The sequence below is a fragment of the Melospiza melodia genome, chromosome 1 (assembly GCF_035770615.1).
Source record: "Melospiza melodia melodia isolate bMelMel2 chromosome 1, bMelMel2.pri, whole genome shotgun sequence".
In the NCBI taxonomy this organism is placed as follows: domain Eukaryota; kingdom Metazoa; phylum Chordata; class Aves; order Passeriformes; family Passerellidae; genus Melospiza; species Melospiza melodia.
Genome location: NC_086194.1, coordinates 148664435 through 148685940, shown reverse-complemented (window position 1 = coordinate 148685940; position 21506 = coordinate 148664435). Strand labels below are relative to the sequence as shown.

General features: G+C 36.7%; 1 protein-coding gene across 38 annotated transcripts in view; it reads left to right on the top strand.

Annotated features, from left to right (window-relative positions):
• RIMS2 (regulating synaptic membrane exocytosis 2) overlaps window positions 1–21506 on the top strand; it is a 444419-nt gene that overhangs the window by 391504 nt on the left and 31409 nt on the right. The window lies entirely within an intron of this gene.

Here is a 21506-nt window from a genome sequence, read left to right as displayed (position 1 = left end):
TTAAGAAAAAACTGTTGTAATGCTTTCATACAGTTCAATGTAAGTTTACAGTGCCCTGCTGTGTGAGGTCCCATCTGAAGGTCTCCATTGTGCCAACCACCATTCAAACACAGATAAGAGATTTCTCTGTTCTTTCCAAACCAAAGTGATAAGAGTCTTAATGTACAACAAGATGGAGCAAAACAATGATTTGCACTGTCAGAAAATGTGGTAAATTTTTCAAGTAAACTTTTGGGGGCTGTGAGTGGGATTTCAAGTACTGCAAAGAGTAGAACTAAAAAAGAAAGGAAAGAAGGAGAGGTAACAATGTGGAAGAGGGTGGGAAGCTTGTCTTTGTGACTTATTGAATGCAGTATGAACAGGAGGAAATGAAGAAGAGGAAAAAAATGTCTGTAGGGAAAACCCAGAATACCATGCAGACACCGATGACTCCATTAGTAATCCGTTAGCAGACAAGACTTTGCAGTAACCGTGTTGTTTTACCAGTTCACTTGCAGGACATGTTCATGTACATTTCTATTTTCTTTGAAATAAATGACAGATAAAAGATGAAATCACCTTTGGACAATTCTGGGAAGTGTCTGGTTAGGCAAGAAAAAAAACCTGATCTCTTGTTTACCTGGAAGTCTAAAATTTTGTCTTCTGATAGTACAGAGCTATGCAACTGTACAGATGCATTTGAATATCAAATCATATACAATGCACTAAATTACTTTTTATTATCTAATCTGGTCTCTCTTGCCATAAGAGCTATTAAATGAAGGATATCAGCTCTTTGTACATTGCTCAAGTATGTCTCAGCACTAGAGAGAATCTGTATTGTGTGTCTGGTCTAGATCTGATTTAAATACCACACTGTCTTTGTTATTTGGTACTTTTAAGCTGAAGTTTTCTCTCTGTTATATCCAATCAGTTGCCCAATGACTGATTAGATGCTCCAGTCAGGGACAAATGTGAAATTTAACTGTCTCAAAGAGTACTCAAAGTCTTTAGACCCACTGACTGTGAGTAGGGTGTTCAGACACACTCTTGAGTGAGGAGCTGTAATTTGGTGCTGTTAGAGGAGTGGCAGGAGCTGGGGAGCTGGCATGGCTCTGGCTGGCAGCCCCTGGCCCTTGGCTGCTCCCCAGGACTGGCCTGTGCTCAGGGCTGGCCTGAGCCTGGCCCTGACCAGAGCAGCCAGAGCAGCTCCTGCTGCCTTCTCCTGGAAAAGCCCCTGGTGTTGGTTGGGAACAGGGGCGCAGGTAAGGGCTGAGGGTTGTGTTGTAGAGCTGGTACTGCACACCTGCTCCTGCTGCTCTATTGGACAAGTGTCTCCAAGGGGCATTGTCTGGTGGCCACGTGTGGCTGCTGCAACAGGACAGCACAAGCATCTTTAATAGCTGGGTCACACAAGCATTGCTGGTTGTGGTGAGCAGGCCTGTGGCCACAGGTCAGGCCCTGGATGAGGTGCATGCATGGTGCTGTGTCTACAGTGACACAACGTGGTGGCCTGTTGGGTTGGTGAGTGTGAGGCCACACCATGAAGAAATACCTGATATGTCTTCAGATCCTTCACAAAAAGAATGGTGAGACACCAGAAGAGGTTGCCTTGTGGATGCCCCATCCCTGGAAATGTCCAAGGCAAGGTTAGATGGGGCCCTGAGCAACCCAAGTGGAGGGTGTCTCTGTCCCCCCTGCAGGGAGGTGGAACTAGATGGGGTTTAAGGTCCCTTCCAACACAAAGTGCTCTGTTTCCATCCATTGGTACATCTTACAGAAAATGTTGGACACCAGCATTGTACGTTGATACCAGAGAATTAAAACTTTCAAATAAGGTATTTAATGAATTTATAAATTTCTCTGGCTTGTCTCATCATATTCCTTTTCTCAGATGGTGGGTGCCTGCACAAGGAATCATGTATTGGTACAATCTGGACCCAAAACACTAATTTCCTGCAGGTGTCTTGTAAGTACAGTTTTCTGGAATGGAGAGGCAGGAATTATTCAGGTGTCAGGGTACTGGTAACCATGTAGAAACTGGATTAAGTATATAAATTTCCTAGGTACTTTCTGAAGATATTATATCCTATAATATGACTGGCTAAGTGTCTCCTTACAGATCAGGCTTGAAAAAGCATACCAGTATCAGAAGATAACACTACTTCTATAAAAAGTTATATATATATATATATATGTATGTGTGTGTGTGTGTGTGTGTGTATATATATATGTATGTATGTATGTATCTATATACATATATATATATATATATACACACATAACTTTTTTTTATACTGTCTCTGGGATACAGATAGTATTTCCATATGAGCATACAGAGATACTATCTGTATCTCTGAAGTTTTTTCAAGTGTTTTCTAAAGCACAGTTTTACTTCAGTGGTTTTCTTCATTCATATTTTATAACTAAATCTATGCCAGAAGTTTTTCTGAAAGTAGGTCATCATAACTGTTTTCAGGACTGTGTATCAGACTTACAATACATGCCTTATGAGGTCAGTTTTAAATGCTTTTTCAAATTATATTTATAATGTTTCTTGTTATTTCATAGTGTTAAGAAGTTGACACTCAAAATAGATACAGAAATTCGTTTTTTATTCTGCTCTGTATTCCTTTTCAGGTAGGAACAGTTGTTTCATGGGTAAAGAGCATGACACAAAAGTAATTTTTCATACGGTAGCTTTTACTTAAGACTTCAGTAAATGACAAGATTCTGAAGAGTAGAGCAGCAAGATAAATTAGAATTTATTTTATTTCTGGTTCCTGTACGTTTCCAGGGCTCCAAAAATAGCTAAAGGTATACTCGTCATTCTTGAGTCAAGCTATCAATTCTAGAAGCGAAAATTTGATGGGTTAGAAGTTTATGTTGTAACAGGCATTCTTCCTTGTGGAAAAGACTGCTTTCTTTACTGAGGAAGACAGAATGCAAAATGCAATACTTAACAGGCTTAGCTATTCATATCTGGAATGAAATTGTTTTCCTGCTGGTCAGCCCTGAAGGAATTGATCAGACTTCTATAGAGATGCAGACCTACTTCTGAGTTATATTTCATTAATGAGTAAAATCTTTGCCATCCTCTTATCATGCCACCATAGGCATCCCTTTCAATTTACACGCACTGTCTCTGGCAGGCAGATACCTGTGTGCCTTCACTGCCCTTATTTAGCTGACATTTCTCTTTCAGCGGGGTAAATATTTTGTCTTTTCTTTAGTTAGCCAAAGCCTATTGTGTTTGTAGGCTGATTATAGCCAAGAGCCAAAGCACTTTAATGCATGTTTTCAGAATCTGGGGCACTCCATGGATCGCATATACTAAAACATCACGTGTGTATGTTGGGTGACCTGTACAGGTCCAGCGCACTCTCAGGGACTGAGACCCATCATGTCTTTGGGAAATAGATGGAATTTATTAAAAGAGATGAAAAAAGGAAGTAACAGCACAACTTGAGAGTGCCCAGTGCAGGAATGCCTTCAGAGAGGTGTAACTATGTTTGCATAGAAATCAGAGCCCTCGTGTGTCTCTGCAGAGTGTTGCTCCAAGGCGCCGCACCCCAGAGGGCCCTGCACATGGAAACGTAACAGGTGGTGCTGGGGGGAGCTGGTGCTGCATGAACTGCGCTTGCTTTGTGCCAACATGTTGCTCTATGTCACCTAAGAGCCCTTGCTAGGATGCCAAATGTGGCATGAAATTATAGCGCTGTGAAATTGGAATTTTGAGACAGTGTTAGGAGATATTTTGACATTCTTCATAATTCTGCTGAGGGTAAACTTTGCCATATATTATTGAAATTATAGTTCTCAATGGGAAAAATACAAACAGCAGTTGATTCTGTATGAACAAAATGATGATTGATGTTGTGTGAACTCAATAGTTTTTATCAAAATGAGGTATTTCCATTTTAACAAATTCTGGAGAGGTCCCAAGTGAAAAGAGATTAAAGTATTTAGAAATGTTGATGTTTCATGGCTTCATCTTAGAAGAAATGTAAGAGAACCAGGTCTCAGAGCAAAACATTTGAGTGAAATTTTATTTTATTTGTGTTTAAAAACAAATTTTGGATTCTGTATGGTTTGAAGAGAGTTGAAACTGCAGCCTGAAGTGCTGTACTTATAAGTAGAACAGTCTCACTTATGTCTGTTAGGAACCAATGACATAGCCTGTAAAAGAATTTTCTCAACTTATGGAATAGTTGAGAGGAATCTATTGGTAATATTGGTATAGAACTTCACATTTCTCAATTTAAAATTTGATTGATATAAAAATAGTCTTCTACTACACATAGAGTCAATGTTCCTATTAAAAAAAGGGTGCTTAATCTCTTGGAATTGTGGTGACTAAAGGAGAAACTGGCTGCCTTTCATTATCTAAAATTAGATAGTATTAGGTAAGCATACAATTTACTGAATAAAAGTGTATTTGTTTGCATAAAAGACATAATTGTTTACAATGTTTACATAATTGTTATTTTCTATCCCTAGAATTAATTTATGTGATCAAAATGGCAACTGAAATTATCATTCACTACTTTTAATTTGGAAATGTATTTTAATTTTTTTATAATCATATATATAATACAATTTGCCTTATATAAAAATATATAAGGCAATTTGAAACAAGCTATTTGTTTGGGGGTTTGTTTCTTCTCCTATCCCAGAGAGAGACTGCTAATGTAATAGATTGCTTAATGTGTAGTATTACACTTGCATCAATATTCTTGATGTCTAATCTGATTTACTTTCAAAATTAACACATAATACATTGATAGAAATATAGGATTAGCAGTTGACAAGAGATTAGGGCATATTTATCTTACTCATTAGTTGAGAATTGTGAACTGAATCCTTTACCAAAGAGAAAGCACTATTATAATAAATACATTACCAAGAGCATTAATCAGCTTTTACTAAATAAGCTCTGAAAAGTATGCTAATAAATAGAGACTCTAATTGCAAACTAAAAAGGCTTTAAAATGTCATTAAATTCTGTTGTTTTTCTCTACATGTAGGAAAACACTAGGAAAGGAGATATGGCAGTGAAAAATTTATGCAGATTTTCTGTAGAGGAAGTAGGTGTGTATTTGAATCTTCATATGTTCACAAAGCTTTTCTGAGAGATGGATGCAGTAAAAACAAACACAGAGTTGAGGTGCCAGAACTGAACTCCAGCCAATGCTAGCTGTGATCTTATACAAGTCCTCTGAAAGACATTTCTCACACACAAAGTGTGGGAGACACCTTACACCACACATGAGGAGAAACTCCAGGCAAATGAGAAGGAAGCCCTGTGGTAAAACTAGAGAGTTAGAATTAAAGACTTTATTTCAGGAAAAAAGGTGCAGATCATGTACACCAACTGAGCCTTACTGCCTCAGTCACAAATAACTCATCAAACTTTTCTGTAATATCGTTATCAGCTCAGTGAGGTACTCACCTTAAGACTTTCTCCTGCCTGTGGTAGAAGTAGAACTAATCCCCCAAGCTGTAGGCATTTATGATATAAAAAATCCTTACTTATAATTTAAAAAATTATTTTCTTCATTTCTTTACTAAAAAGAAAGTTTCTTATATTACTACTTGAACTCATTAATAAGGGGAGGAAAAAGGAGAAAGTTCTAAGTGAGAGCAGAACATTTAGCTTGACCTTCTACAAGATTTCTTTCTTTCCATAATTAGAGGCAAAAATAGACAGAAATGTAGGGTGATCTTTCCTGGTAAGAATACTGCTTAACTATTTTTCTTTTTCAGAGTGGAAGAATTCTCATAAGATCCCTGCTAAAAAAAATAGACATCTCATAAAAACCCCAAACTATAAAGCTGTTTTATTTCTGGTTTTGCAGTAAACAAGATTTGGGGTTTTTTTGTGTTGTTACATAAGGAAAAATTTAGGCTTTCCTTAAGAAAGTTTCCATTTAGAAACTCCTTTTGGGATTTTTTAATCCCTTAGTTAACATGTGATATAATATATGAAATTTCTTTTTCATTATTCTGTGAAAGAAGGCACTGATTTCAGTCTACTGAAACTTGAGAGTCAAAAAAAAGAACTTTATAGGGCAATCTCATACCTTGGCAATTATTCAGTTTTCACTTTGCCTGAAATGTCTGTGATGTTTATCTGAAGTTACAGTTCTGTGTATATATGTAGTTTATACTTCAAGAAAGAAAATTCAGTTGGGTTTTTTTCTCAGTTTAAATAATATCTCTAGTTTTGTCAATTTCGTACATAGCCACCTCAATGAACACTCTGTATTATTCTAGAAGGAAAATATTTATTTATCCATTGCTCTGTAAACCATTGTCACTAAATAACACTGGGCTGTGAAGGGAGATTTACTTCAGATCTCCAAAGGCCAGCAGGAAAAGGGCTGTAGTACTTTGCTGTTGAACAGTTATCAGAGACATGGTTTGCACACCAAAAATAAATATTACAGTTATATTTACAGATTCATTACAGCTGCATATTTTTTTAATTTAACATTTTGTAACAATACAGGATTTCTTTCTTTGTACTTAAATGGAATGCAGTATTAAATGTCTTTTGGCAATCTTTTGGTATCTTAAATTTATGTCTTTAACACCACTCATGCTATCAATGCTATTAATAACTCTTTGATAAATGGAATTCTTTTTCTAAGGATAGAAGTGAATTTGTAGAATAATTACCTGGAAGTAAAAAAGTCATGAAAATAGCCTCAAAACAAAAGGTGGTAATAGAAGCATGCTGTGCAGACTAATTCAGAACAGCTCTCTGGCCTGGACTGGTATCCAAGTTAATGGACATTGCTGTGTCACAGAAGTTCCTTTGCACTCTCCCACTGCCCCTTTCAGCTGCTGCTGGCTCTGCCTTACAGCACAGCAATCCGAGGTTCTGTAGGATAAAACAGGGAGGGGAAAGTTACAGAACTCCTGCTTTTAAACACCCCACGGGATGTGCAGCCTGTGGGAAATCACACAGGTGCTGAGCCCACAGTTGTACTATTCACACCTGCAGGCGCTTTGTGTGCAATGAACTGGGCTGTGACTCACAGGGCACCTCCAGGCTCTTTAGCCACGGAACAAGTGTGATGATATTATCCTATCACCCAAAACTAACAGTAAACTCTTAACAGAGAACTCTACTGGAGAAATTAAATTAACAGAGTAATTTAAAATTATTTAAGTGTAGCTTTGATAAATACACAGGCAACCACTTGATCAGGAAGCTGAACCTTTTGCTCACAATCAAGATACCCAAACTATTAGTTTACATTCAAGTCTCTTATCCATGCTTTATTTGTCATATTGGGTCATCCTATTTTTTTTTTTTTTTGGATGCTAGCAAAAACTTCAGTTTACAAAGTAGTGCATCTCAGGTATGTGCCAGATGGTGTATGCCAGGTATGGTCCAAGAAACTGGGAAACTTTATTTTCCTTCTGCAAGGGAGGGGCTCTGAACACAGATCTGCAAGCACAGATACATGTTGGTTACTTGCAATATGAGACAGACATTTGGTCTCTGCTTCTCTAGAGACATAATAAAATAAAGCAGCAGTCAAAACTAAATTTCTTGAGCCAAGTTCTGCAGCTGCATTTTGAAAGGCTTGCCAGACCTGTCCCTGAGGCAGAATGTGCATGACCTGTGTTTTCTGAATGCTCATGTGCTATCTCCATGGTGGCAAGTCAGTTGTTTCTCAGCTAGTATAGAATCAAAATTAGAAGGAAAATTGGGATAAAAATACTGAATCTGAGGAACTTTTTTTTTTTTTTTTTTTTTTACTTAGGAATGAGATGACTGATTCCTGTGCATTTTAGGAACTTGTATCCAATACCAAACTGTTTTTCATTCATATGTGATTTTGCAGTCTGTATAGAGAAGTGAGATAAACACAGGGGAGGATAAGAAAAGAACAGAAAAGAGGAATTGCTTGAGACCAGCAGAAGTCAATGGAGTGCCATAATATAAACTTTAAACTCGTCAATACTCTACTTTCTGTTTTAGCACAACAAGAAGGATTTTGTGAAGTTATATTTTCTGTCCTTCTGGATTGCACATTGTGCTTCTTAGCTATGCTATTGGAGAATTCCAGGTTAAAGTTTAATTTTTTTTTAAATTTGAGAAAGTAAAACATATCCTTACACTTTACAAATACCAAATGCTTTGGCAGTGGATACTTAGGAAATGGATAGATTAAAGACATCCCAAGTGCATCTAAATTAAGTGGAAACATGAGAATCGAGCTCAAGGAGTGCAGCGGCTAACTGTGTATTTTTGATGCAGTATTTTATATTCTGGCAGTTTACAACTGAAAGATTTTTCCATATATTATTTTCATATGTCAGTACAGGTTTTGTTATTGCCTTTTGAGTTCACTTGAACAAAGTGATACAATTTTCTCTAATATGTTAGGCATATGTGGGTTCAGTTAAACTTGCTTGTCATGCTCAGGGAGCCAAAAATTGTCATGGAGAACATTTCATAGAAGGACAAAAACATTTAAGCTGTTTGCAACCCATTTGTAATGCAGTCTACCTAGGAAAAGATTAATTGCCTCTTAACAAATGCAAAATTTACCTCTTTCCTTATCACCTAAATAATTTGTGCATGGTTCTATGTCTACCTTTGGGAGATATTTTTTTAGCAGCCTCACATTATTTTTGGTAAAGTGAGCAAAACATAGTTTCCTTTATGATGGATTGTCCTTTTATATTTACTTTTAAGAGTTTTTCCTATGCTTGCAAGTGCTTGTGTGAATGACATTCAATTTTTTTACTGTCATAATCATTTCATTTAATGAAATGTTAAATTATATGTGTTTTCTTGTACTAATTAAATCTCTGCTCCAAAAGTTACAATCAGATTTTATTCATTTTTGTAACTATAGTACTCTAATATTTTGGGTTTGCCCTTGTCTGGTTAGAATTTGGTGCCAGCAAAAATTATTTTTAGCTCAGTCTATGAAATCATGTTGAGACTTAATTGAAAATATTCACAGTAATAAGTACTGTTCTTGTTACTATTTGCTGCAGTAAGACCTGTCAAGAACAAATTTGTACTGTGAAGGAAAAATTACTTCCCTCTGATTAACTAAATTAATTAATAGTTATCAGCATTATGGATTTTTTCATAAGGTGGATGTGTTTAATATTTTTTAAATTTTAATTTAATGCAATATCTTTTTTATAACCTTCAGTGTTAAGGCACAGCCAATTTAAATATTTATGTAGAAAAGTTAACATAGTAGCATATTAAAAAAAACAAAGCTAAGTTCTATAGAAACTTTCTATTTTAGGTGTCTTAAAATTTGTAACTTACATGTTCTAGCAAGGCAATATTCTACTTTTTTTTTTCAATACAGCATAGAAATATGCTATGATATATGAACATCATAAAAATATCATTGAATTTGAAGATCTAGTGAGAAGCATTACCTGCTTCACCAAAGCATTCTTTTTCTTGAAAAGGACAAAGAATTTCTCCCTGCTACCAGCTGTATTTCCTTGATCTTTCACTCTTTCCCAGTTGCTATGTCCTCTTGTTTCACTAGCAGCGCTGATCTCCCTGCTGCTCTTGGACCTACCTACAGAGCAAGCATTTGGTTCTTTCCTTGGTTGAGTTTGTAGGTAACTGAAAAATTTCTGTTTTAATCTCTGCAAGCCATGAGTTGCATTAGTGACTGAAAATTGGGCTCACATCCAGAGGATGAAAATAAAATTGGTTTGTATGAATCCGCATAACTTGAAGGAAGAAGAACATTTAGGCAGACTTTTTATTGTTTGTCCGCTTTACAGACATTCTGATTTTATTTCCAATGTTGGTATTATTTCAGAGCTTGAATATTATTTATGTATGTTGGAAATTAGCTATGAACAGTGATTACTAAAAAGCATATGAGTAGCTCCACTTAAGTTAGTAGTTCATTTGAGGAAATTTGACCCTCACACAGGGGAGGAAGACATAAATCCACTTTTCACATACAGGCAACCCCCTTTCTCTTCTGCTCTCTTTCTTTGGTAAGACCACTAAGAGACAAGAATTAGATGAATCTTCTTCATCTCTATCACTGCTGCCATTGCTATGCTTTGTAGTTTAACCTCACCACCCAGTCAAAAGCCAAAGTCATGTCTTCATCAGGAGAAGGACAGAAATGCAGGGAAGCTTAGAAAATTAATTGCAGTCAAGAATCTTGCATTTTTCTTGCAGTAAAATAAGGAATATGAAAGTCTGGACAGAACGGTGCCAATCCATCAGTGGCTGGAGACCATTTTGCCATTGGAGTTACCTTTGAAAGCAGCATTTCTCAGCAGTGAGCAGGCTGAGGCTCCTCACATTCTGTTTCTGCACTGCCAAAGCCAGGTGCCAGCAGCTGGTAGCCCTCAGAGGTCAGGCTGCATGGAAGTACACAGATCAATCATTTCAGCAGCTTTCCTATGAAGTCTTAAGTGCTCAGTGCTTAGTAGAAGTCATTAACTTGCATGCCTTTTGCTATTCAATTTAAGCAAATGCTTTCATGCAGCGTGTTGGCTGATTATAGGAATTGTTGAACAGAACCCTACTGGGAAAAGAATTCTTTGCAATTTTGAAATGAATTTTTTTCAGATGGTTAAAGCTGGATCCTGGATTTTACAACCATGCTTGTCTTTTCTCAGTGGGGAGATGAATCTTAGCATGTGCCAATTTTGTTCCAGTTGCATATCCTAACCCCTTCAGGATTAAAAAAGAAAAATTTTGTCATTTGATTTGACCTTAGTGTCAATCCTATACTCATCTGGCATTTGAAGATATGCAGTATATGGGGAAAGGAACCTGAAGGTCTCCTTCTGGAAAGACCTCTAAAGCTCTCAATCCTATGATCATTTAAGGTTTTGTCTGTAAGGATAAATAAAATTACCACAGTCTCTGGTATTTTAAACATAGACTGAGAAAATTATTTTTGTGCAGCCATCCCTACATGATGGAGGATTTATTTGTCTGCATGCGCTGTCCATAACTCCTTACAATTTTATAATGCCTTGGTTAATATCAACTACATATGAATAAATAGACCACAAAAATAAATAACTTGAGGAGAATAAGGTAGATGGCAGAGTAATGTGCTCATAGTAAGTACCTACATATAAATCCTATTGCAGTCTCTGTTTCCACATTTTTTATTCTGATTTATAGCTTTGTGTTTCCTAATTCTTTTCTTTTACACACATACACACTCATATATACATAAATGTGCACAGGATAGAAGTGGCCAAAATCAGTCAGTGATCACACAGGTAAAACTTATTAAAATCCTTGACCTTATTTTGCATTTAAATTTTTGGCATATCACCAAGAATTCTGTTTCCACATGAAAATACTTTGTAGGCAGTTAGTTAGCCATTTGCAGCTAATTTAAGCTCTTTCCCTTTAGCAGAGTTAACTGTGTTTTCCAGTTCCACCTTCAGCCCATCAGTTCCTGCTTTTTCTCTGTGTCTCATCCTGAGTTATGGCATGTCTGTCCAGTGTCTAAACACGAAACATGTGAGCATATTTGGTTGCTTTTTTTGCTTTCAGCACAGACAGTTTGGATCTCACCAAAAGTAAGTATCCTTGACATGATATCAGATATTAAAAAAAGCGTCCACCTAGGAATTTTCTAGATTTTAGAAAAAAAGCCTTAATAGTTAAAAATATTAAGAAGAATCTTTTCTGTTCTGTGAAAACGGGTCTTTAAGACGTGAGCCTTAAATCAGTATGAAGGAAGTTGCTAATTTTGTGGGATAACGCTGGCATCAAAGGAAGGTAGCGGGGTAGACCTGCTCTATAGAAGTGCACAGGTCCAGGCTGAAGGGCTAAGGGTCAGTGGCTGGTAGCAGGGAGCCTGTTGAAAAGATTTTCAGCAAAGATGAGCCACAGTCTGAGAGCAGCAGTGATTGATGAGGATGAACCACAGCAGGAGGCAGCAATGCAGACTTTAATGTGAGAGAAAGTCAAGAGGTGAGGGAAGTGGAGTATGGAGAAATTCAGCAATTATAGCAGTGAAAGAGGGAGAAGAAGGCACACACCGGAGGGGACTAAATGACAGCATGGCTCTGGCTGCACATTAGAGTGTGGGAATCAGGAACAAGGCAGTTAGAGGAAGACTAGCAGCTGGAAAAAATTACAGCAAAAGACAAAAGATTTTGTGGAGGAGAATTGTGTAGGACAGTTTGGAGTGACCAGGGCAGTCCTGAGAAAGCAGAGTACAAGAGCAACTCAGAGAGCAGTTCCTTTTCTTTCCTCAGTGTTATGCTTTCTTCTTCCCCATTCCTTGTAAGACTTAATTAGCTTTCTGCTGTTGTTTGGGCTCAGTAAAAATATTTACATATTGTTAATGTGTCCCCTGTTGGTTTTAATATTAATTATTAAATAATTACTATTAAATTCAATAATAAAAAATTGTTGTTTTGTTTCTAATAAGCAAAAATGGTAATTGAAAATCACTGCTTTGTTGGGGACAGGAAATGAGATTATAGTTTCACAAAGCCATCCTCACTCAACACATTAAAAAATTAGACAGCTGTGTTAAATTCTCTTTTTATTTTGATTTAAAAGTTCATCTGGATTTTTGTGTTACCTTAAGATGCCTCTGAGGTGGTTTTTGTTTTTTGAAGTATCTCTTTTAATTTTATAGAAAAATAGAAAATATTTGATTACTTGGAAAAAATTTAGATTCAACAGTCTCAAAGCATACCTACCTGATTTAAATGTGTTTGAGTGGAACACACTTCTGTCACGGATTTTTAATAAATACACATATATACATACATATGTATTCTCTGTGTACACATTTTATTTTTTTTATTTCTTCCTAACTTCAGTTTTTCTACAAATATTAGAAGCATTGGAGGCTACATCTCTCATTGGAACAGTAAGATCACATCTCTTATTCAGCCTACAGTTCTTGTTCAAACCTCCTACATCCATGGAGGTCCCAGAGCTCCCTCCCACACGCCCTCCCTCCTGCAGGACACAAGCTGTGCAAATGGTGGCTGGCACAGTCCAGCCTCAGCTCGGGCTCCTTGCTTTCATTGAACCCCTGGCAAGTTACCTCTATCCACCATGGATGTAAATGAAAATGTTACTTGGGTTGAAAAGTTAGTTAGAGGAGAAGTGTGTCCACACAGGCAGACAGGTAACTGTGTGAGAACCTTTCACTGGGGTTGCTGAGGAATTACAGCCCTGCTGCAGCACTGGGCACTGCTGCACTGTTATTGGTGCATCAGGACAGGATAACCAGTATTGGTGGCCTACTTCAGTCCTGAAATGGAGCCTTTCTCACTGTCACCATCACTTTTCACTTCTGGGCTGAGCACAGAGTTGCCAGCTGAATGTGTGAGTTGGCTCGGGTGCTTGGTCATGGAGTTTGCAATGTCTTTCTGAGGGACTATGCCATGAACTGGTTTCTGAGCCAAATTTAAAGCCAAATGTATGTAAGTGAAGCCCATAAATTAATGTCTTCCTAACATAACAATTAATAGTTATTGGAATACTGCTCAGCACACCACAACAAATAGTATATTGTAGAAAGGCTGAGTTATTTTTAAAAATGCAATTGGTACAACATACAGTAAGTAACAGCTTCATGCTGATAGCATTTTTGCTCCTTTCCTGAATGGGCTTCCTGAGAGTATACAAGCTGTCTCTGGCCTTGGCAGTGGGTAGCTGGATTAAGAGATTTCTCTGTTTATAATTTCTGTAAATTTCTTGATGAAAAGTGATATATTCTATATATGTGATAGATATTCTTCTAACTGATCTCCACTCCCATCTTCCAAACTGAGCCATGATGAGAAAGTCGCCGTGTAATAGTGCCTATGCTTATGCTTTCTCTGGAAGCCAAGCAGCAGCTTAATTTCTGACTCATTCATGCAAGCTCATCTGCAACGTGGTAGTTCTTCAGTTAATTTTGCAATAAATTGGCACTAAAAGGGTATGGGATTTTTTTCTTCTGATTTGTCAAGAGACAGCTTCAGGGACCATCTACTGATCAATCCCCATATGCAGTTCATATGCAAAATTTAATACATTTCAGTCATGAGTGAGGAAGGCCATATAAGTGCTCCAAGAAAGAAGAGTGAGATTTACATGAAGGCATGGAAATGATTTCTTAATGGTGACTATTACTTCCACCCACTCTTTGCCAGATTGAAAACACAACAAAGCTTTGTTTTGCAAAAGACTAAGCCCTAAGCAGGAAGAAGATCAATTGAAAGAATGACTGAAATTAAATTAAACTGAATTAAATTACATTAAATTAAAGACTTCACCCATTGATTATTCCTGGAGCTGTTTTTTCCTGTGACTTCCTTCAGGACTTAATTGTAGATCCTTGCTTAGCTTCATAAGCACAGAATACTTATTTTTATTAGGATATAATGTGACAGACACAGGAATGATGAGACTTGATATTATGTGAAAAGATTAGTTTTTGTAGGGAAAATTGCAAACAATAAATTTTTGAAGGCAATCACTATTTTACAGTAACACCTTTTCCCAGAGTAGTCAAGTTCTATTGTTGTACTGTAGAGTTCTGTGCTGTAAATGCAGCTCTGTCCTGCAGCCCAGCATGCTTTGGTTTCTCCTGTCTGTCAGCAAACCCTCATGTACTTGGTAGTTAAAATAATTTCCCCTACCTACTGCTCTGACAGACTTTCTTGCTTTTTCTGTCCATAAATTTAAACTCAGTGTCCTGAATTTCAACATCCCTCATGATTCATCCTCTTGTCCTAACTGAGTTTTGCTTCTCAGCAAGTTACTTTTCCTTTCACTCTCACAGCTAAGCTAGATGCACAGATAGAGTTTAGACTGAAGAAAACTAGAAAATTATGTTGGGTAGACCATGGCAAGGGCCATATTATCAATATCTATTTATACAGAATTTTTGACTAAGTTCCTTTGCTCCATTACAAAAAACAGCCTTGCATATTTATAAACGAAGTAAATGATCTCTCTTTTAGGTAAAAATCTCTCTTTTACAGTTATAGGCCCTCAGGTTTGGGTTACATGGTTTTTCGGTGGCTAGAAAACAATGGAGCACGTGAACAAAGTGTTTTGTCTCCATTTAAAAAAAGAGAGGAAATAAAGAAGGTTTATTGTGGGAAGAGAAGACAATTGCTCTCTCTTTCACTCTGTTTACATATACATGTACACCACCATATGTCATAGAAAAAATATTTAGATTAATATAGTTCAACAAGGGAGGTAACGTGAACATTCAAAAAAGAAATTTCAGGAAGATACTAGTTCAGTGATGGAGAAATTAATATAAGGTTGTCAGACAGGGTAGAGCTCAGTGGAATTAACTTTTATTAGATTAGTCCTATGCATGGTTGATGTGTAGATTGTACTGAGTGCCTAAAATTATTCTGCCAAACCTGCAGCTCTGTTATGTCATTGGCTCCCCAGCTGTTCTGACAGAAATGTGGTGTTCTGCACACTTGGTGCTTTTCCCACTTCCTGAATGAATGTTGAACCTTCATTCATATAATCTGATGAGCATTAACATTATGCCAGTAAACTTATTTTTCATGCACTTCTTTTTGCACCCTCTTTTGTCTTACAAGGCCAGAAAACCACACTCCTTTTGAGTTGTATCCTAACTATTAACATGCAATATTTTGATACTTTTCTGAACATTATTGTATTTTACTTCATCTGGTCATATTAAATTAGAATTATCAAGTTTATTGGCAATTAAATACATAATATGATCTTAGTAATGTAGATCAGGACTTCTCTATTTCCTTATTTTTTGTCAAACAATACTGTATTTGCTCATAAAAGTGTTAACTTGCAGAAATAGAAATATAATATTGACAGACTGATGGAAAATTATATCAGTGAAGAAGAAGGCATAAGCAGAATGAAGCAATTTCACAAGTGTTTATGCCAGTGAATACCATGTGTTCCTTTTAAAACATTTTTAATACAATACCAAAACTGTTAGCATAAAAGGGTAATTACAATGTTACTTTTATTTGTTCTGAAAATAAATTGTCAGTGCAGAGAACCATAAAAGGAACAGGAATGCAGCTTCACTCCACTCTCAAATTCATCATTTAGACATTCAGAGCATGTACATTATCTTTTGATTTTGCAGAAGTATTTAATAAAATGTTAAATAATAAATGTGTATTCTTGAGAGTGCAGCTTTTTAAAGAAAAGGTCACTAAAAGTACCTAAGTTGTAGGGAAGAACAGATGTGTTCCTTGCTATTGAACTCCAAAGCTCTTTTAGAAATCTGTCAACCTGATTTTCATATGACTGTTTATCCAGATTCATCATATTCAGCACTTATGATGCTAATATTATTTTACCTCAGCATCATTATTTCTTACCCCAGTTAATCTGCATTTGACTGTTTCCTCCCATAATCTTACTGGTTAATCTTCCTAAACAGGATTGTAGCAAAGAAACAGATCTTGATGCTTAATGCACCTTTGGCACTTCTGTGGAAGTCCAAGGAAAGCAGGGCAGGTGGCACAAAACATTTAGTGCATCTTGATGAGAGACTGAAAAATAGCAATGTGGCCACCTGTAAATGCTGTCTTTTCAAACCTCATGGATTCCAAAGTCCTGCAGCAAAGGACCTGCAGCTCCAATGACCCAAGTCCTTTCCAGAAGTGTTTTGGACTGACACCCCCTGCAGTGCCCAAGGCACTTGATCAGACTTTTTATTCAAAATGAACCCAATATAAGCTGAGGTTAAAGGATCCTCTCTATTGAAATAGTTGATTTATAAATGCAGTATCTCACAGACCAAACATTATTTAGTACTATGATCTTCCACAAATTTCTTACATTTTCTTAAAGGATTCTTTTCATATAGTGTTGTTTCTAAAAATTAAATCTTAAGGAAGAAGGAAAGGTTCACAGACTCCCCTAAAATTTAGTCATTCCTGATCTTCAAGCAGAAATACAGTAGAAAGTGAAGAATACTTTTCTAAAACTAACCCTTTCTTGACATCTTTTCTGTTTGATAGATTAGGTGCAGCTGACACTCTCTAGTGGAGTCATTACAAAAGGAGGAAGCAGTTCATGAGGTAGCCATGATACAAAATGTCTAAGTTTTCCTAATTTGAAAGTGTTTAGGTAGCTTTGGTGTGATAATTTGTATGTTTGAGTTTAAACTGTGAATCAAAGATATGATGCCATCTTGCAAAACAGCCTTCATGTGTAGGTAAAACAGCCTTCTGGCAGTAACCTTGGATATGATGCCAATATGTAGGACCATAGTGAGAAAGCACAACAAACAAAAGAAAATATTAACTGAAAATCATAAAATCATGGATGATGGAATAGTTTGGAATAATTTTTTACTTTAAAAATCATGTAATTCCAAGCCTTCTGCCACGGGCAGGATACCTGCAAAAGCACTGCAGAAAAAAGAAAAATATTGGAGTCAGAACTGCTAAACCTTAGCCACTGAGCAAAGACTCCCTCTTTTACTGCCTCAAAGTGACTGGAGGTTGTGATTTAAAGTGTAGTAGTTGGATCTGTGTCCCAAGAGTTTGCCACAGCTGGCAGGCAGAGCTGGCCAGGGTACCAGCTGGAAGGACCTGCCTCCTTGCACCTCAGGGAACATGGACTGGGGTCTCAGGGCAGTGGAAAAAGCAATGACCACACTACTTGATGCTTTAGCCAGTTGAAAGCGAAGTCAAATTTACTGTAATATCAGTTATGTGTGTTATCTGGACATTTGGTTAGGAGTCCAAAACATAATCAAAGCCTCTGTGCTCTCTGTAACAAAAATAGGCACAATTCTCTGCTGGTTTCACCCAATCCAAAAGGATAAATTCTGAACCCTTCAGTGACTCTTCAAATGTCACAAGGTAACCCTCCCAGCACAATCTTCTGAAGCTGCCTTCAGCAGTGTCCTCAGTCTATTTTCCTCTGCAGTTGTTGCAAATTTCCTCATGTTCCCAATCTTCATATGATTAATGAAGTTTCCTTTTAGAGTGAATTTTTTCTGTTTTAAATTGTTTCTCCTCCATAAGAAATCCCATCCTTGGACATATTGAATCCAAACACTGAATCAGTTATCTGTCTTCCAATTGGTCTTAGCATATACTTGCCTATATAAAAAATCCTTTACCTAGGGTGCAGAGCTAGTAAATGACTATTCTGACCTTATGTCCCTGCAGATTTCACTATGATCACCATCCCTCTGGAGGCACTAGGGATTTTGTCCAAAGGTTCCTTTATGTTATTTGGGCCACAGATTTCCTGGGTAGCTGACTATAGTAATTCTTTTAATTCATTTTTATCAGTCTACCCTGAACTGCATGAATGGTATTGTTTTTCCCCTTCCAACTGAAATTTGACACCGAGGATCAGTGATTTCTCCTAGTCTCATGTAGAAATTAATTGCACAGTCTATGTCAAACCACAGACCGAGGTATTTTTCTGTGTTTTACAGTGTTTTCCAGTTTCCATTTGGATTTTTGTCATTTCTTGGGGTGCACCCTAGGAAGCAAATGCTTTTGTTTTATCATTCACTTATATATGATCATCACCTAACATTTCTCTCTCGAGACATTATTGCTGGCTTTTCACAGATCTCTTTAGTTGTTTGGCAACAATTTAGCCACTTATTTTTCTTAATCCCATCACAAAATTCTAGTTACACTCAAAGACTTTCCTACTTAAGAAGGCAAAAAGTTTCCCATTTTTCTCTATAGTTTTATTTTGTAAAATGGTCCGAATTTATCGTTTTCTCTCTGTCAATTATACATGAACTTGAAATGGGATTATCTATCTGATACACCTCAGTCCTGCTGGATGCAATATGAAGTAAGCATAGGACCTGAGTCAAATACTGTGTGCTGAAAGAGGCATGGGTCCCTGAGTTCAAGCACTCAGAGTTTGCTCACTGTCTGAACAGAGATCTTTTTGTGTCAAGGCTTTCCAAAACAGAAAAGAAATATTTTCATCATTCTTTACAGCTTAAAAGTTTTTAAAAAATGAGAGAGTTCACTTCTTATTTAATCATCTCAAATTGAAGATGTGGTTTAATGTTTTTCCCCTCTGTTTTGTCTCCACACTCAAATTCCTATGTGCTTTCTTTCCCCCAAAATATGAAGTTACAATTGTTGGGAAAATAATATCACAAACCAGCACAGAAAATATAATTATTCTGATGTATGCACATCTAATGGCCCCACAGCTTCAGAAAGGACACAGAGCTAAATAAAGTAGGAAGAGATTGCAGCAGGGATGATGAAGAATGTGAAACAGGATTTTTTCAGTACAGAAAAAAAATTACTGAAGGAGACATTTGAGGCCTGTAAAGTCAGGGATACTGTGAAAAAGGTGATTACAGAATGATTTATTTATTGCTCCCACAATGTAAGAACTAGAGCATTGCAGACAATTACCAGAGGAAGTAATTCACAGTGCAAATTTAGACTAAGGAACCCATTCTATAGGGTACTGCATGGACCTGATTTATATACAGACTCAAAAAGGGATCAGACCAGTGAGTTGGGTTTGATCTAGCAATGGCAATTAAACACAAAGAAGTCTAACTCAGCCTCTAAACCAGCAGTCAGCAAAATAAAGGTGTTCTTTCCCATACTTTTCTTTTCTTACATATATTTTTTAAGCTTTGGTATTAGCCATGCTGACAAAGGATACTGAATAATTGGATCTTTGTTTTTTTCTTGCTATGGCCATTTTGATTTTCTTATGTTTTGTTCATATTTGCCTCTAGTCTGGGCCTTGAAAAAAGCAGTCTGACTGCTAGATTGTGTGGATTTTGGAAACCAGAAGTTTGTGTGACTTATCTAGCATGGTAGATTCAGGTCTTTAAAGTCAAATCTCTTTCCTCACTCTGAAGTCCTCATTTCATAAATTTTGGTTGGCTTTTGGCAAAAGTCTAAGTAGTTCATATCAAAGCTGGTTTTCATCATCCCAGTTAAAGAGCTTAACATTTCATTAAGCTTTTTATCTTTACTACTGCTCAATAATATATTTCTCCTACAAACAATATTCTAACTATGATCTTAGCTTAATTATAAATTATTTTAAATCAAATAGGTGCATAACTCAACTGATTGCTGTGCTTACCTGACACACTTTTATGAAACCTCAAATTTAGTGATCATCTAGAGAGGTTCATGGAGTAGCTACATATTTGCATGGGTACAAGCTGACAGGAGGTGTCTTTAGTAGAGTTTAGCTGTGCAGTCTGTACCTTTTGGCTATATATGACATTTCATAGATTAAAATAAGGCTTAAATTAAAATTTAAAATGTCCTCTAAATATTTACAGGGAAAAAATGTTCTCATATGCTCATTTGTCACATTCATTCTTGGAGAACATTCTTCTCTATTTCCATGCATACAGAACTGAAGTCATCTGTGTATTAAATGACCCTGAATCTAAAGATATTCCCCAAACTAAATAAAAAGATATTAAGATTATTTTACATGGATAGACTGAATAAGGATAGCTATAGAGAAAGTTTAAAGTTTATTATTTATTCAAATATTAACTAAGAAATTGCATTACAAAATTAAGAAAAGAGTCAACTATTTTTGATGCAGTGCATAATAGGCAGATGTAAAAAAAGTATTCAAATAACTAACTTGCTCAACTTAGTGGGTTGCTTCTATTCTAATTGAATTTTGAAGAGCTCTCTAAACAAGAATGCTGGTGCAGAATCCTGACATTTGTTAAATCCACAAAGGATTATTTTAGAAAGTAACAATAGCCAGTATTCATACAGAAAAAAAAAAAGGAATTTTAATTAACAAAATGTGTATCTTTTTTGGTTTTGTTTTGTTGTTTTGTTTTTTTCTGAAACAGAAGAAGCAGGATAGAAGGAAAGAAATAAGCAAAGAATTATTGGCTTGATTTTTAAGGTTCTGAAGACCCAGAGTTCCTGAAAAATCACTCCAAAAGAAGGGGAATATTTCTTAGCTCCTGTGTGAAATAGCTTATGTACTGTTCAGCTGAAATTTATGGAGGAAGGATGTGTCTTTACTAGTCCAAAAAGGTTTGAGAATCCCTTTTACACAGCTTACAGTCACCAGCTGAGTCAGATTTTTGGGGTTCTGTCATCTTCTAGGTTTGGTTCTGATATTTTTTTGGCTGTGCGTAGTTCCTGTTGGAGTCCATAGGCTTTCTATTTTCAGCTGGCATTGGCTGTTAACTCCTCTGGGACTGAAAATTCATTCATTTGCTATAGTTGGTACTCTGGCATTGCAGTCATGTTGTTTCAAATTTTTGTCCATTGTGCACAGAGGCAGCCTAGGCAGCTGGTTTAGACTAGACTCCTAGTTTTGGTATGCAGAAGTGAAATGAGATGACTCCTGGTGCATATCATGGCCACACAGCACAGTAGGGTTGCAAATACGGGCAGGGTCCTCACACGGGCAGGCACCAGTTATTGCGGGGGAAGGGCAGATATAGGTCCAATTGTGCCAGGAACCCACGTTTTAAAAAAGGAACCCACTTGCCATGGCAAAACATCCAGATATGGACAACACTGGACAAACCAGACCAGTGAAGAGC